The sequence below is a fragment of the Abrus precatorius genome, unplaced genomic scaffold (assembly GCF_003935025.1).
Source record: "Abrus precatorius isolate BTA unplaced genomic scaffold, Abrus_2018 Scaffold8, whole genome shotgun sequence".
Taxonomy (NCBI): domain Eukaryota; kingdom Viridiplantae; phylum Streptophyta; class Magnoliopsida; order Fabales; family Fabaceae; genus Abrus; species Abrus precatorius.
In genome coordinates, this window is record NW_020874428.1 from 17,017,041 (window position 1) to 17,031,936 (window position 14,896).

Sequence of the window (14,896 nt, forward strand, 5' to 3'; positions counted from 1 at the left end):
TGTCAGATGGAGGTTGGGATCTTTATTAGGTATTCATCTAAACTATTCATAATTTTAAAGCATAGTAATTAGTGTTGGCTAGCACTAGAAGTTTTTGGCCTCTATGTTGGGGGTTTCAATGATTTTTGGGACACCTCAAGCAATAGGTGTAATATTATCTTGGATTGATCTCCTACCCTATGTTATCCTTTGTTGTCTTAACTCTTTCCTTTGTCTTTGCAAAAAATTTTCAATCCCTAGATCAAATAAACAATTTGTAGAAGACTTAAAGTAGATGAGCATGCAACAAAGAAAATTATATTGAAAATAAAATAAAGAAAAGTAAAATAATCAAAACAAAATCAAACTAGAAACAAGTTTGGTCTCTATGAATGGCTAATGATGTCATTTGCGCTCACAAATGTCCCTAGTACTTTCATGAGGCTAATTCATCATGTCCTATGCATAGGCCACTTTGTGGTGGTTTATTTTGATGATATCTTAGTGTATAGTAAAAATTTTGATGATCATATTATTCATCTAAAGAATATTTTAGAGTACACATAACCTATTTGCTAACTAAGAGAAGTGTTCTCTTTGCTTAGATAGGGTAGTGCTCTTAGACTTTGTGGTGAGTTCCAAGGAAGTTCACATAAATGAAAAGAAGGTGAAGGCCATCAATAACTGGCCAACACCTAAGATCGTGGGAGATGTGAGAATCTTTCACGACCTAGTAAACTTTTATAAGATGTTTGTTAAGGATTTCTTCACACTAGTTATCTTATTAAATAAGTTATTAAAGAAAACTACAGCTTTTGTATGGGGTGAAAGGTAAGAGAAATTTTTCTAAGCCTTCAAGAATATGCTCACAAATGCACCCATTTTAGCTCTCCCAGTTATTTGAGCTAAGTGTGATGCACCCATTAGGATTCTTCCTACACTAAGTGTGTACCAACTAGGATGATTTTATTTTTTTAAGTTAAGTGTAAGGTGAATGTGAGCTTAACATATTACCAAAAATGGATTAACAAAACAAAATGAGTTTAAATTCCCACAAGATAAAATTAGAGAACTATAAGGTTCTAACTAGCGTTTCATTACGTGTATAGATTTCGTCGAAAATCAACTTCAAGCGTTTGAGAGAACAAACGTGAACGTAACAGGTAAGAGGTAGGTTATGTAGTAAGGATTACATCATAAACTTGTTTAACCTTATTTGTTGAAATTGTCTAAATTTTGTAATGATTGATGATTGTGATTTTCCTATATGCTTAATTTTGATAATTGTTTGCTTCTGTGTTTGGTGGTAGAAATATATGTTTGATACTTCATTAAGACATAAATTGTGTTATATAATATGAATTGTCTTTGAGTGAACATTTATGTACATGGTGGTTTTTCATGGAAAAGTTTAATGAAAATAAATTGAAATGATTGAATGATGGATTGAGAACTCTTATAGACTGTATTGGAAAGATTTTTATTGTAACAGGTATTTGAAATATTTTGGAAAGTCCATATTACAGGGGAAACTCTGTCAAAATTTTGAAAAATATTCAAATATTCAAATATTCAAGTGTTATAGGACATTGGTTAGCTCAAAAAATAATAATAGTTTAAACATTTTTTCTCATATTAACAATTTTTTGTTTTAATCACTTCAAATAAAATCTTTTTGTTTTGTTCCTATTTTTTCATTAATTTTTTATTTTAGTCATTATTATATATATTTCGAACTTCATAAAATAAATACACCTTTACCTCCCTTATTTTAAAAGAAAGGGGTACACTTCGTTAACAAATCATTTATAAAGAACAATTGAATAATAACAACTATGGACTTAGTATGACGATAAACATCATTTCATGCTTCTACTAAAAATATTGTAATGAACAATTTTTGTTTTATATTTTTCTTGTATTTTATTAAAAAATAACACGCAATTAAAATATTTATTAATAACAATTAAGAATCTCTCTTGTATTGCTTTTGTTCAAGAAGAAGAAATTAGGATACACACAAAAGGAACAATTACTGTCAGTCCCATGCAAAAAAGAGGTAAACAACTGACATTAAAAGTGAAAATTCTAAGCTGTAATTCTTTTATATTTTACGTGTATTTTTTGTAATTATATGTGTAGAAAAGATTAAAAAAATAATAAATATATAGTGTTAATATTAAGTAATTCAAATAATAATTTTTTAAACCAAAATTTCATGAAAGAAGACATGTTTAAAAGTAAAGAAAATTATTGAGTTCAACAAAAACATAAAATATTTGTGATAAATAACACACTTGTTCTAATATTAGACCAGGGTATAAGAAGTTAGACTGAAAAAGTTATTAATTTGCACAAAGAATAATAACCTGTAAGAAGGAGGATTCTTAGGCCAGAAATGGTAGTTTATAGAAGAAAGTGGCCATACAATGTGGAATAAATGGTCCACCAACCCTTTTTGCCATTCACCTCGTTTGAAAGTTTTGTGCCATACCCTTCTAAAGAATCAGACCTCATAGGCTTAGCATATAGCTCCTTTTCTTCTTGGGATAACTCAAAGAACTCTTTGCCGACATTTTGTAACTTGCTTATAACTTCACTAGGTATCTCATGGTTCACAATTTGAATATGCTCACAAATGCACCCATTCTAAGATTTTGATTTACTCAGACTGATGAGTGTAAAATTAGGACCTGACTCCTTCATAAAAGTTGTAGGAAATTGTACGCCTGAAATTTAGAAATTGGTTTCATGTCAATAGCTTGTCTTTGAGTGAACATTTATGTGCATGGTGGTTTTTCATGGGAAAGTTTAATTAAAATAAATTGAAATGATTGAATAATGGATTGAGAACTCTTATAAACTATATTGAAAAGTTTTCTAAATGTAACAAGTATTTGAAAATTTTGGAGAAGTCCATATTACAGGGGAAACTCTATCAAAATTTTGAAAAATATTCAAACTTAGAAAATTTTTTAATCATTCTCGAACAAATTTAGGAATTTGAGAATATGGAACTTTTCTAAGAAAAACCACTTAGGACATTATTCATCCGAAAATGGTATTTTGTGCAAAATGGGGAATCATAGACTATGGACTCTAGGAATACGATAGGGAGGCCCTGAGGGAGGACTTAGGGATAGGAAGGGTAGTGGTTGGAAGCCCTAAAAGACTTAGGCTTGCTACCTGTCGTTGGGGATCCCACTGTACAAACTCTCCTGTACCTGACTGTGCTTTTGCCGTATATCATGGTCAGTGAGCTACTAGGTTCATATTTGAGCGTGAGTCTCAACAATCCCGTGGGTGGATTTCTATACCTAGTAGTGTCAACTTCTCGCTACCCCAGTACTGATTTAAGAAATGATTCATGCCCGCATGCATGGACATTTTAGAAAAACAAACTAGAATCATGCATCATTATCATTATTCATTTGAAATACGATTGATCTATGAATATTTATGATATTTGATTTTAACATGATGTATGAAATGTGGCTCACCCTATTGTTTTTTATTTTTTCTATTTTCTCTGTACCTGCGGTACTCATTGGACCTGATCAGTTACTACCTATAGCAGAGAAAGATGGCCCAGATTTCACACCAAATAAATATGATAATCAGGCCACATCAATGGCAACACAATTGGAATAGACACACCCATACTTTTGCCAACATACTTACTATATTTTTGAGGAGAGCAGCATCAGGACCCGGAGGTAGTGCCCTATTACCATAAGGACTAGACTAACCTTTGACTTGGATAATAATAATCTTTTTCAGCCCATACCACCACCAATTCTCCCTCCAGTAGGAGGAAATGGATATGGATATTCCGGAGGATTATGATCCTTTAAACACTGATGAGTCTAGCGACTTGGAGATAGACTCAAATGAGGGAGATTCATCTCCTGAGTCTGAAGATATAGATTCGGAGTAGGACTGATACTACTTTTTTTTTTTTTTTTGTATAGTGGCAAAAGTTAGTCGTAGGCATTCTTTTGTTATCATAGGCCTTTATAGTACCAGGTAGAAGTCATTCTTTTTGTTATCATAGGCCTTTATAGTACTAGGTAGAAGTTATTCTTTTTATTTAGTTGTGCTACTCTGTAGAAAGTCATCCCTACTGTTGCCCTTATTATTTGCAAGAACTGTAACTAATATTTTATCTGTATGTAATTATATTGCTAGGTGAAATAATAATTGAGTTCTCCAGTATACAGTACTGTGTAATGCAGGGAACTTATTGACCATTTTTCTCTTTGTATTACTGTAAAAGGATATCTAAACACTTATGAAAGTTTACCTTAAGTATTTTATACAACAACAAAATTCTGAAATGTGTTATTGAAAATTTGCTTGTTAAAGTTTATTTTTGCAATTAATGGTTTAATACATCAATATTATGTATTGGGAGAAGATTATTAGTATATAAAAAAAATCACTAATTTACTAATTTAGGGTTTATAAAGTAGGGTGTTACATTATTAATCATGAGTCTTAAAAGTATTTGAAGGGTCAAGGGAAATTAAATAGAAGGCATGCTAAGTGAGTAGAGTTCTTAGAGCAATTTTCCTATGTCATCAAACATAAGTAAGGAAAAACAAATAAGGTGGAAAATGCTCTCTCTAGGAGACACATTTTGTTTTCCACCTTAGGATGAAGAATGCTAGGGTTTTACAACATTAAGGAATTGTATGCTTTGGATGATACATTTGCTCCACTTTATGCCTTGTGTAAGGAAAAGTTTTACAATGGATACTTTAGGCATAAATGCTATCTTTTTAATAATAATAAGTTTTGTGTGGCTAAAGTATTTATTAGAGAGCTTATACTACAGAAATCCCATGAAGAAGGTTTGATGAGACACTTTGGTATCCGATAGGCTTGTCATTGACTCAAAAGGGTTTTGATTCTATCTTTGTGGTAGTTGATCATTTTTTAAAACTGACTCACTTTATTTCATGCCACAAAGTAGATGATGCTAGTAGTGTGGCAAGATTCTTCTTTAAGGAAGTGGTAAAACTATATGGTATACCTAGGATCATAGTTTTGGATAGGGACACTAAGTTCCTAAGCCACTTTTAGATAACATTATGGAGTAGGTTAAGCACCAAACTCCTCTTCTTTACCGCTTTCCATCTACAAATAAATTATCAAATTGAGGTTGTAAACAAAACTCTCACAACTATGTTTAGGGTAATCATTTAAAAGAATATTAAGTTTTGGAATGAATGTTTACCCCATGTAGAGTTTTCTTACAATTGAATTGTTTATTCTAATACTAGGTTCACACTTTTTAAGGTTGTGTATCGGTTTAACTACTTAACCCTCTTAGACTTATTGCCTTTACCTAATCTTCTTCTCTTTTACATGAGAAAGGTGCGACTAAAGTTGAATTTGTTAAAACGTTACATAAGAAGGTTAAGGTGCAACTAGAAAAGAAGATAGAACATAATGTGAGAATGGCCAATAAAGGTAGAAAGAAAATGGTATTTGAACCAAGTGATTGGGGTTCATCTTAGGAAGGAAAGGTTTCATAATCTAAAAAAATCTAAGCTACAACTTAGGGGAGATGGATCAGTCTAAGTGGTAGAAAGAATAAATAATAATGTGAGTGCACTTTTATATTATTAACTTAACCCTTTTTGAAGCAAGTGATGATGGATAGGAAGCCAAGGATACTGCAATTTCATGGCTAAATTCTCCCTAAGAAATGGGAGATGATGTGAACTATGAAGAGCGTCTAATAAAGAATAAGAGCCTAGGAGAATTTCATAAGCTGATGACTAGGGCTAGGGCGAAGACAACCCAACAAGGCTTGTATACTACTAAGAGACCCACATTATTAAGGCCATAGGATTGCATACATTTTCCTACTTTACTTGAATTTGTACATTTGCAGATATGACTAATTGTTAGGCATTTTTAAGCCTTGTATTTAGGTCACGGGCCTAGGCAATCCATTGGACTTAAAGGTGGAGTGTCATGTACTTTGTTTTACTTGTATTGGACCACATTTTTTAATATGCATTTAACCTAATCTTCATTCCCTTCGATAGAGTATAGCATTGTTTAAACTTTCACTAGAAGCTTCCACCCATAGGTTCTCTATGTTTTAAAAATGACCATAATTAAAAAAAATATTTTAAAATAAAATATTTTCTTTTTAACCTTAAAACTTCTTTACATAAATAAATTATATTTCATTGCTAATTTATTTTACATTTTAGTATAAAATAATTTTTAAATACTAAAAATCAATAAAAAATTATTCAAAAATTAAATTAATAAATTAAACTTGAATTTTAAAATTTTAATCATGACAAAATTTAATTTTATATTGAATTTATTTAAATAAATGAGTCGTGAGATCAATATTGTGTGAGAGTAAAAAAAAAACCTTAAATGTAAGGAAGAGAAAAAAAAACTACTGAAATAATAATAATAATAATAATAATAATAATAATAAGGTTCATTGTTGTTCTGTGAAAAATAGCCTCATATTTTTCATTGCTCAATATCTATTCCACCATAAAAATAAAAGAGAAAAAGTATATAAATGTAATAAAAAAAGAAGAAAAAAGGCAAATAAATTATATATTCTAATAGTGTAAAAGTTTTGGATTATACCTCCATTTGGTCCCAATGTGAATGATGAGAGCATTAGGGACATACTTAACATCGTACCAATGACCATCTCTAGAAGCTTGAAGACCCTGCGCCTCGTTAGGCACCAAAATGGTGAGGTAAGATATATTTATGTGTGGTGGCACACCCAGTACGAGATCAGGAAAAGGACATGGGGGATAATAGTTTATTTTTAGAAGGTTTATCATCTCATCTCCATGTGCAGCCTCCTTTAGCTCATTTTCTTCAAGCTCAAGCCCTATTGACATACTCTTGAACAATTTGTTCACCACCACATGTAGGTATTTGCAGTATTCTTCATTGACTTCCCTGATTGAAAATCAAGTGTTACAGGACATTCGTTAGCTCAAAAAATAATAATAGTTTAAAAAAAATTTCTCATATTAACAATTTTTTGTTTTAATCACTTCAAATAAAATCTTTTTGTTTTGTTTATATTTTTTCATTAATTTTTTATTTTAGTCATTATTATATATATTTCGAACTCCATAAAATAAATACACACTCCCTTATTTTAAAAGAAGGGGGTACATTTCGTTAACAAATCATTTATAAAGAACAATTGAATAATAGCAACTATGGACATAGTATGATGATAAACATCATTTCATGCTTCTACTAGAAATATTGTAATGAACAAGTTTTGTTTTATATTTTTCTTGTATTTTATAAAAAAAAATAACACGCAATTAAAATATTTATTAATAACAATTAAGAATCTCTCTTGTATTGCTTTTGTTCAAGAAGAAATTAGGATACACACAAAGGGAATAATTACTGTCAGTCTCATGCAAAAAAGAGGTAAATAACTGACATTAAAAGTGGAAATTCTAAAGTGTAATTCTTTTATATTTTACATGTATTTTTGGTAATTGTATGTGTAGAAAAGATTACAAAAAATCAATAAATATATAGTGTTAATATTAAGTAATTCAAATAATAATTTTTTAAACCAAAATTTAGTGAAAGAAGACATGTTTAAAAGTAAAGAAAATTATTGAGTTCAACAAAAACATAAAATATTTGTGATAAATGACACACTTGTTCTAATATTAGACCAGGGTATAAGAAGTTAGACTAAAAAAGTTATTAATTTGTACAAGGAATACTAACCTGTAAGAAGGAGGATTCTTAGGCTAGAAATGGTAGTTTATAGAAGAAAGTGACCATACAATATGGAATAAATGGTCCACCCAACCTTTTTTTACCATTCACCTCGTTTGAAAGTTATGTGTCATACCTTTCTAAAGAATCAGACCTCAGAGGCTTAACATATAACTCCTTTTCTTTTTGGGATAACTCAAAAAACTCTTTGCCCACATTTTGTAACTTGCGTATTGAAAGTCATATTTTAGTACATCTTTCTCTCCGTCTTTTTGGTTTAATTGAGCTTCATTAGTGCATTATTTTCATGTGTTAGTTTAGATTTGTGGTAGTAAGTAATTTAGGATTTAAATATAAGTCTTTCTTAATTCCAACCATAATTTCTTATTTTGACACAGTTTCTTACAAAGACCATATCTGGAGTTACACTACTCGAAATTGGACAAACTAGGTGTCCCTGGAAAGATAAGACAGAGATCTACAACTTCTCTGTTGGGAGAAAAGCCCAGTTCGAGCATCTTCAGATCCAAAATTGCGTCACAATGTTGCTGCCTTGCTTTGAAATTTTCAGAATTTGATTGTATTGTTGATTTTACTTAGTTAGGTGTTTAGGAACCTCATTAGGGAGTTGGGCCTTAATTAAGCCCAATTATTTTGTCTTTAAATAGAGGTTATGACTCCATGTACGAATCCTTGTTTTTCTTTTCTCGCAATTTTTTTTAGGATTTAAAAGGTCTATATTTTAAATTCTTTCTTCTCCTCTCTTTTATTTTTGTCTCTCTACCTTTCATCTTTTCATATTTTCTGGTTTTGCCCGAAGCAAGCATGATCATGAAGTAAGGCTAATCCATCAATCGGTTCAAGGTTTCAAGAAGTACATTGCATTTGAGTTTCGGGTTAGGTTCTATCGAATTCTCGCTCTTCCTCCTCTTTTCTGATTAGGATAATTACATTTTTCATGATATTGAATTTTCGTTTGCATTCTAAACAAAGAATGAGAATTTCATATTTGAAATAAATGAATTCACCTAATTCAATAAATCAATTTTTCTGAATTTTGTTAGAGCATCGGATTTGCGATTGCAGTTCTTGTTTTGATGGAATTAATAATCTAGATTTAGATTTCAGGTTATTAATGTCGTATTGAATTAGTGTTGATTAGAAATTCGTTAGAATTGTATTCGTGTAACAATGAGAATTGCGTTGTAGTGATTGAGATCTTGATTTGGTTGAACTTCATATTTTGTTTCGTTAGAATTATTCTTTGTTCTTTTCTTTTTCTGTTGTTTACAATTTAATTCAAAACAATCATTCCCTAAGCTAATCTGAAATTATATGATAGAACCAGAAACAGAATGCATTTTATGTCCTTGTGAGATGACCTAGGTTTACTCCTTCTATTGCAAAATTGTTAAGAAAATCTAGTTTGTTTGATACCATTGCGACGTGGTTATCACTTATAACTTCACTAGGTATCTCATGGTTCACAATTTGAAACATACCCCAATCCCTAGATGCCTTCACAATCTCATACATCGCCTTCTCTTTATCTGGGTCACTTAAATCAATAATGGGAACCTCAAGATTCACCCCTTGAACTGTTGTGATGCCTGGTTACTCTGTCTCTGACCTGACAAACACGGCTAGGATTGCATCATCTTTGAACTCGGAAGCTATGGTTTGCACCCTTAATGTCTCCATGTTGTTCTATATACCCTTTGTGTTTTGGAGTCTTATTTTGTTTTAATTGGATTGAGAATTTATCTTATTACAAATAGTTTTCTCTTGTAGTAAGTTACATTTCTTTGTAATTTGGATTTTAGAGTGTGACTTTTGGACTTTTCTTTGGATTTTTACTTTATTCGAAGTAATTTGCACTTAAGATTTAGTTTATTTTGTCGCACATGACTACAATATGTTAGCTTAAGCTTTATGTGTGCTTATCATACTTCTTTAAATTCTTTGCGCTAAAGACCATTGTATTTCAAGTGTTGAATTAAGATTTTGACCATTTTTTCTTCCTCCTTTCTTTGCATGCATCTTAACTAGGTCTTGGGATGTGAAATACGAATTTACACCTTATCTCTCTCTTTCTCCTTTTCCTTAGTTTCTTTGTAGAAACGACTAACTTGATAGCATTTTATTGCTTTCAAAGATTATTTTCTTTTAGTATAGGTCTAGGCTAAATAAATGGAGTTTGTTGGTAGTGTGGTAGTTTGTGTAAAATTGAACAATATAAGAGTAAATTGTGGTAATAATAGTCATTATGATAATCCTAGGAGTAAAGGAAGTACCCCACTACCTTATGTGACTAATCTAGTTGTCCAAATGGAAATAATGATGGAGAACTAACAAATCTCCAATATAAAAGAAATAGAAAAATGGGAAGATGAGAAAGTGATAATATTGGTGAAAATAGTAAACATGATGACAAAATCATATGAGAGAGGCATGAAAGGAGAAGAAGAGATGTGAGTAGGGATAAACATAGAGATAGAGATGAAGAAAATAGAAATGATAGAAGCAGAGATAGTAGGCTTAAAGAGATTAAATTGGACATAACTTACTTTTATTGAAAAAATGATGTAGAACCCTATATAGAGTGAGAAATAAAGATAAAACAACTCTTCATTTGCCTTAATATAGTAGAAGAAAAAAAAGTAAAAATAGTTATCTTTGAATTTCAAAATTATGTCCTATTTTGGTAAACCAAACACGTGATAGAAGGACTATAGGATTGCCACATGTAAAAGGTTGGGAAGAATTTAAGGTCATGCTTAGGAAGAGGGATAAGAGGGATGCTCCTTTTTACTATGACCAAGAGCTTTTAGGTAAGCTTTAAAGGTTTACCCACAGCTCAAAAAGTATAGAAGAATATAGAAAATAGATAAAAATTTGTGTAATGAGATCTAACATCCATGAGAAATAAAGAGTCATTATAACTAGTTTCTAGGTGGGCTTAATAAGAAAATTGAGAATGTAGTGGAGCTTCTACCTTATGTAGACTTAAATGATATGATTCAGTAAGCTATGAAGGTAGAGCAACAATTAAAAAGAAAATGTTCCTATAAGAAATATTCTTTATCAAACTATTCTAACAATACCTCTAAGTAGAACAATAATAAGGGTAATAGAGAGGAGAGTAAAAAAGATAAAAATAAAAGTTATAGACTCACTTTGAACTTTAAGAATAAGGAAGATAAGGGTTCTAAAACCCAAAGTAACAAGCCTAGTCATAGTAAGGATAGCTCTAGGACATCATAAATTAAATGTTTTAAGTATTTAGGTAGAGGTCATATTGCCTCGTAATGCCAACAAAGAAAACCATAATTTATAGCGACAATGATGGATATTCTAGTCAAGAGGAAAAAAAAAAAACTTCTTCATCATCATCTTGTGAGAAGGAGTGTTCCTATAGTGATGAAGAAGCGTGTGGTAGTGAGGGAGATCTTTTAAGTATTAAGAGGCTTCTAGAAAGCCATGTAAAAGACTTAGACGAGTCTCAAAGAGAAAACATCTTTCATACTAGGTGCTATGTTTAAGGTAAATTGTGTATACTAATTATGGATTAAGTGAATTATGATAATTGTACTAGTATTAGGTTATGTGAAAAACTAGATCCAGAGACTACCCCACACTCTAAGCCATATAAACTGCAATGGCTAAATGAAAAGGGTTATATGTTTGTCAATAACCAAATTAAAATTGGATTCTTTGTAGGTAATTATAAGGATGAGGTACTATATGATGTAATCCCTATGAAGGCTAGCCATATTTTGTTAGGTAAGTTGTGAAAATTTGACAAAAATGCCACACATAATAGCACCTCTAACAATATATCTTTCGTCCATAAGTTAAAAAGAATCACTTTGATTCCTCTAACACTGATAGCTCATATTTTATTCCCACATTTTTAGTCTTATTGCATCCTTTGCATGTCTTTTCATTCCCTTATTTCTTCCATTTAATATGTTTTTGCATTTATCTTGATAATTAGGAATTTTCGTAAATACTATACTTTTGTTCATGTTTTCTATTCTGACCTTTGGTTACTAATTTGACCATAACTTTTTCTGTAAATATCCTTTTTGGCTGATTCTTTTTGCATTGGATTCCTTCCTTCCGGGGCTTTAATTTGGATATTTGGATCGTACTGTTTGGGGTCCGGAGCTAGTTTCTACGAATTTTAGAAGTTTAGACTTTTAGTTGACTATTGGAAAGTTTTTATTTTGCTTTTATTTTGTAGTTCTTTTGTATTTAATTTCGGCCCAACTTTGGCCCACTCGGTTTTTGCCCTTTTAGGATTAGTATTTATAGAGGTCAGGGGCTGATTGGGAAGAACTTTTGATTAATTTTTTCATTTTTCAGTTTGCAATACCTTTCCCACTTCCAATAGAACGTCTCATTTTTTTTACCATTCTTCTTCTTTTCTTATATTTTTCCATTCTGAATTCGTATGCCTTTGCAATTACAATTGAAAGACGTTTAAGATTCTACAAAGTCAAGATGATTTCTGCTATGTTCCCCCTTCAATTTCATTACCAAAGTCCAGATCGCATTTGTTCAGGACGTTTTTTATGCTCTGAGTTTGTTTTCCGATCTCACATTTTTACGATTGTATAGAAGCATTGTTCGATTGAATTGTGCATTGTTCTTAATCGTATAACAATCAATTGATTAATTGTTTGTTGTGCAGAAGAGATTTAAACAAATTCAGTTTTCATTCAATCTTAGTTTTGGATTTTTGTGCTCTGGATTTCGATTTTAACTTTCGGTTCCAATTCTGTGTAATTCGTTTGCTGCATTTCAATTCTCTGCGATTTCATTCTCTGTAATTTCATTTTCTGCATTTCAATTCTCTGCGATTTTATTCTCTGTAATTTCGTTTTCTACATTTCAATTCTCTGCGATTTCATTCTCAGTAATTTCGTTTTCTACATTTTAATTTTGCAATTCAGTTTCTGCATTTAAACCCCCAAACATACAACCTTTTATGCATAATTGAGATTAGAGCAATGTGCATTTGCATCCTTGTGAGATATGACCTAGGTTGCTCCCTGAACTGCATGTTTTTGTGAGGAATTTAGTAGTTTTTGATACCACTGCGACATGGCTATCAAACACCTAAGCAAGTGATGAAAAATTAATTAAAAATAAAAATTAAAAGGGATAAAGAGAGGGAAGTTATGAGCTTCCAAGAAGATCAAAGACCTAAGAAAAATAAAGTCTCAAGAAAGGAGGCTTTCTTAGGTAAGTACAAGATATTAGGAAAACTCTTTATGGTGGTCAACTATTGTACCTAATATGCAATATGAGCCCTTTGACTCTTGCCACTACTTTTACCCTTTTAGAGAGACAAGTTTAATCTCTTCTAGATAGTTTTAAGGACATATTCCCTAAGGGATTCCCTTTTATTAAGAGGATTGAACATCAAAGTGATTTGATCTCGAGAGCTCCACTCGTAAATAAACTTGCTTCTAGGACAAATCTTCAAGAAACAAAAGAGGTATAAGCACAAGTTAAGGACTTGTTAAATAAGGGGTGGATACAAGAGAGTTTGAACCTTTGTGCTGTATCAGTTCTCTTAGTCCCCAAGAAGGATGAAACTTGGAGGATATGTGTAGATTATAAGGTAATCAACAATATCACAATTAAGTACAGACACTCAATCCCTAAGTTAAAGGACCTTTTAGATGAAATGCATAGGTCTTGTATATTCTCTAAGATAGAATTAAAAAGTCAATATCATGAAATTAGGATAAAGGAAGGGGATGAATGGAAAATGACTTTTAAGACCAAGTTTGATCTCTATGAATGGCTAATGATGTCATTTGCGCTCACAAATGTCCCTAGTACTTTCATGAAGCTAATTCATCATGTCCTAATAGAGTGCATAGGCCACTTTGTGGTGGTTTATTTTGATGATATCTTAGTGTATAGTAAAAATTTTGGAGATCATATTATTCATCTAAAGAATATTTTAGAGGACACATAACCTATTTTCTAACCAAGAGAAGTGTTCTCTTTCCTTAGATAGGGTAGTGCTCTTAGACTTTGCCTCATTACCTCCTACATAAGGAATTTGTGATCTTTAGTTGTAACATCTTAATTTTTAGTACACCTCATCTGCTGAATTTTGACAAAACCTTTGTCAAAATTTAAAAAAAAATAAATTATTAGGAATTAGTTAAAGTGACTTTATAGTTTTATATTTATTAGATAATTTGTAATTTTTTTAATTTTTTCTAGAATTTCTAGGAAATACTCAAAATTGGCCTATTCGATGGGCATTTTAGCAACCAAAAAAAAATCAAACTGAATCTGATTATATAGCAAATAAAGCCATAAAATTTTGAAAATTTTACAAGAGTCTAATAATATTAGAAAGATCTTAGAAAGTAAATTTCTACAATGAAATTTGATAAATTTTAAAATTCTATTTTGCAGCACGTCTATATTATTAGACAAGAAACGAACTGATTCGAGAGCAATTTGAGTGAATTAAAATTTTAGTGACCATCCCAGTATTATTCTAAATATTCTACTATCTTATTTTAAAAATTTTCCCTACTCGTTAAACTGAAAAAAAATTTACATTTGCGAAAGTGTAATTTTTAAGTTTAAAAAAATGAAATGATAAATTAATTAAATTTTGACTTTTAAAAGTGATTAAGAGAGAGGAGATGCATGAAAAATAATCTTCTTCTCCAACAAGCTTCTCGTAAGTTCTTTCCTCTATTTTTCTCTCAAATAATCTCACTTTCAAGCTTGATTTTGAAGGCTAAACTTTGATTTTCTTGAGAAGCTTCAAGAGGTAAATTTGTTACTGTTAGTACAATTCTAAACACTAGCAAGTGAACTAGGAATTGCAGCAAGTAATGAGTAAAATTAAGATCCAAGTATCGTCTCCACAGGGAATTAAGAATTCAATTACCACTTCACAGAGCAAGAACTATTTGATTCATACAAATTTGGAAGAGTAGTAACATGTACAAGCAATAAACCAGAACAATACAAAGAATTAAACTTGCAGTAAAACAAAGAATGAAAGTTGTGTTGAGATGAGATATGAATGAAGGATAGTTAGGAATTTATTTCACAAGAATATCAATATTAATTCAATTAAACCTCTGAACATTCAAGCAATTGGTTAATTGACAATCAG

At 31.0% G+C, this 14,896-nt stretch overlaps 1 pseudogene; it reads right to left on the reverse strand.

The window, feature by feature from the left end:
* Nucleotides 1-6,446: 6,446 nt before the first annotated feature.
* LOC113874338 lies at nucleotides 6,447-9,432 on the reverse strand (annotated as a pseudogene).
* Between the last annotated feature and the right edge of the window lie 5,464 nt (nucleotides 9,433-14,896).